The sequence below is a fragment of the Arvicanthis niloticus genome, chromosome 30 (genome assembly GCF_011762505.2).
Source record: "Arvicanthis niloticus isolate mArvNil1 chromosome 30, mArvNil1.pat.X, whole genome shotgun sequence".
Taxonomy (NCBI): Eukaryota; Metazoa; Chordata; class Mammalia; order Rodentia; family Muridae; genus Arvicanthis; species Arvicanthis niloticus.
Window position 1 is genome coordinate 23,203,563 of NC_133438.1, and position 3,641 is coordinate 23,207,203.

At 42.7% G+C, this 3,641-nt stretch overlaps 1 long non-coding RNA gene across 2 annotated transcripts in view; it reads right to left on the bottom strand.

Moving 5' to 3' along the window:
• LOC143441045 (uncharacterized) overlaps positions 1-3,641 on the bottom strand; it is an 83,040-nt gene that overhangs the window by 64,236 nt on the left and 15,163 nt on the right. For both annotated transcript variants that reach the window (XR_013108304.1, XR_013108303.1), the window contains exon 2: positions 2,140-2,186. This is a non-coding gene — a long non-coding RNA (uncharacterized LOC143441045). The remainder of the gene's footprint in view (positions 1-2,139; positions 2,187-3,641) is intronic.

A 3,641-nucleotide genomic window follows, 5' to 3' on the forward strand; every position in this document is an offset into this window, starting at 1 on the left:
TAAATAAGCTCAACATTTTGCTCTTGACTTCTGTGTGGTCATTCTGAGTAGATCAATAAAAACTGACTTAGTCGTATCGCCAGCCTAGGACTAGCCATGGTATCTAATACAAAATAATAATAATAATAATAATAATAATAATAATAATAATAATAATAATTAGTGCTGGAAAAATTGGCTCATTGGTTAACAGCACTCACTGCTCTTGTAGAGGGCCTGAGTTCAGTTCTCAGCACCACATGGCAGCTCACAACTGTCTGTAACTCCAGCTCCAGGGGATCTGACACCCTCTTCTGATTTCCTCAGGCACCAAGCATACATGTGGTATACAGACATACAGGCAAAACACTCATAAACATAAAATAAAATAAATAATCTAAAATAAAAATTTCAAGTATAAGAAATGGTCTCTGCCACAGAAGGTATCTTCATACTAACTGAGCAGGTAAAAACCGACTTTTTCATCCTCTTGTCTAAACCTGTGTAAGGCCCCCATGAAGGGAGGACCTCACCCAAGCCTCGGGAATTCAAGGCCACCCCAGTAACTCACAAGACACAGAACTTGATGTAATCAGCAAGAGGTATATTTCAATCAGTATACTGAGGTCAAGACCCATGACCCACACAGGGGCAGTGGGGTCTGACCCCGGGGCTTTGGAGACAGAATTTAAAGGCCAAAACCACAACCCAGGGGGAGTGAAGGAGGGTTATTGGAGAGCACCTGTGGAAAGTCCCAGCCCATTACTCAGTTTGTGACAGAGTCCAAGGAACAGCCATGGGGAACATTTTGTATAGGCTATTTGTATATTCTCTAAGAGCCTATTCGTAATCAACCATCTATCTTGTGGTCAGCCAAGTTCCTGAAACACAGAGCTCATGACCAAGCTGACCTGCACTCTTGGTTCTGCTTGCCTGTTGGGAGTTTTTGAAAATTCTTAACCCTTTCACCTGTGGTAAGCCCCGCCTACAAGTATTCACCATCAGGTACAATGAAACCAGAAAGAACTTGGCTTGACATCAACAGCCAGTCAAGGCAGATGTCAGGACATCACATTTGAGCTGCCTAGCAAGGATTGGCTGAAGGGCCAAGACTGGGTGTTGTGTTGAACTCAGGACCTAGAAACAAGGGCAGGGGCAGGGTAGTTAGGTCTGTTTTGGGAGAGTTAATATGTCTGCCTTCTTGATAGGCGAATGTAGAAGAGGGAAGGGGAGGAGAAGGAAGAGGAGGAGAGAAGGAGAGAGAGGAAGAGGGAAGGAGGGGAGGGAAGAAGAGGGATGGAGAGGAGGAAGAAGAGGAAGAAGAAAAAAATAATTAGAACTGGCTCCCAAAAAGTTGTTTAGAAATGTGGGAAAGGAAAAGTTACATTTTTTAAAGTTAGAACACATAAAGCAGAGACGATTAGTAGAGAAATCTGTAGGTAATTGCATGGTGGGAGGGACTAGTAGGGTAGATACATTTTTTTTTTTCATTAGGGAGATAATTATTTCTCTCTCTCCTTGATATACCTTTAGGTTTACTCAATTTCCAGAGGGTTGGTCTCCTGGCAGATATTGACAGGCCAATTGGATTAACTCCAAGGGGCGGGGACAATCATGTGTTTGTAATCCTGTGCTTTGGACACTATTGAATGTGATGGCTCCACCCAAGGCTGGAGATAGAACTCAAATTACAGCCTTTCAGCCAGAAGGAAGTAAGTTTCTCTTAAAGGGCTTCAGCAAACCCTACCTCCTTTTTGTAATATTTGAAATCTTAAACAGGAACGTAGCCAATTATGAGAGAGGGTTACATTAACAATTCTCTCTAAGCATGACAGTGCCTATCTAACTAACGTTCTCTTTAGAGTTAAGACTGCAAAATCACTTACGACATAGGCATAGAGTCTATCTGGCTATGTCTAGCTAAAATAGGGCGTAGAAGTGCTGGTTTAGGGTCTCTATTCTTGTTGACTCTCAGGCCGTGGGATACCATGAAGTGAACCCAGAGAGATAAAGTTAAATTCCTGCACGATTATCTGAAGGTAGGTTCACTGTAAGGACAGTGTTAAGCATACCAGATCTAAAGATTAATAGGATCGTCACCAAGGTCATAGTAGACACTACCTATTTTCACCATGAAAATCAAATATTAAAGCTGCTCACCAAAGGGATGGGGTGTCTGGCACAGTCCCGATCTGATTTCATAGATTCTGTAAAAGAAATGGAGACATTAGAAGAATTGTCAGGAATATACAGACAGATTTTGTTTGTGGTTTTGAAATGCATGAGAGTTCATTAATCTTATTATAGCTGGGGTAGCCTTACCTACCCTATCTGTCATGCCAGTAGTCCACTGGGAGGCCTGGGAGGCCTTACTCCTTGTTTGTCCCTTTAAAAAGCCTAGAATAGCTATTTTTGTTTGGCAGGACCAACCATTCTATTCTGTGGCTACATTTTCCTGCCTGGTGATTTAAAAATCTCTCCAATAACCAAACCGTGGCCTTTTTCTTAGCAGCACGGAAATCTTTAAAGGGTGTGATTCTAACCCCCTACTCACTCTCCTTCCCTGCACTAACTTCTCTGGCTTCTCTCTACACATATTCCAGGGCCACAGCTTCAGGTCCTTCAGGGTCCAACGCTGGAGTCACAGGGAGATGGGGGGCTGGAGAGTGGGAAAGGATCAAGTTTTACTAGCTCTTCATTCTATTCTTTAAGGAAAGTATTAGACAACAGGTAGCCATTATCTGCATCACGCAAAGAACATGTAATCTGAGATATGCAAAAGGAATGTTACAGAAGTGTGAAGACATGGGTGTGGTGGTACACAACAGTTTCCAACCCTTGGGAAGCTAGGGCAGAAAGAACACGCAATCTACCTACCTAGAACCTATCTTTAAAAAAGGGAGGGGGCAACTAAAGCAGGTGAGGATGTGAGTAGCCAACTGAAGAATATGTAGTTAAAAAAAAAACAAACAAGAGAGAGAGAGAGAGAGACAGAGAGAGAGAGAGAGAGAGAGAGAGAGAGAGAGACAGAGAGAGAGAGACAGAGAGAGAGAGGACTGTTGAGCCTTACAGAATAGACAGTTGCTTAACAGAGCTGTGTTGTGGGTCAGGCATGATGATGCATGCCAAAATCCAAGCAGTCCCAGGCCAGACTTGGCTATCTAGTGAGACAACAAAACAAAACAAAACAAAACAAAAATCAGTAAAACAAAAGTAAAAAAAGTTGCCTTGCATGTTGTTTTAGTCTAGGTGGATTTTGTTAAAGCGTCCGATAGTGGTTCTTGAGAGGTGGGCAACCCTCTGCATCTTTCCTCTCTTAAATATTCACTTTCTCTCCACATTTTGCTGGATATCGTTTTGGTTTTGTTTGGTTTTGTTCTTTGCATGAAGACCCTCTCTGGGTTGTGTAATCCTTCACAACACCTGTTAAGCTTGTCACCTTCTATCCCGTTTACAGGGTGCCAGAGCCAGAAGGCACAGTAGAGAACCGACCAGTGGTAAATTCCACTAGGGTCAGGTTTTTTTTTGTTTTTCCTGATGACTTACCCATGTTGAACAGTTTGATGTCATGAAAAGATTGAGGAATTTTCCCAAACCTCCACCCTAGTAGTTTTCCCATTCCCACCCGCCTCTTCCTTTCCTGATTCCAGCCTGGACCTGAA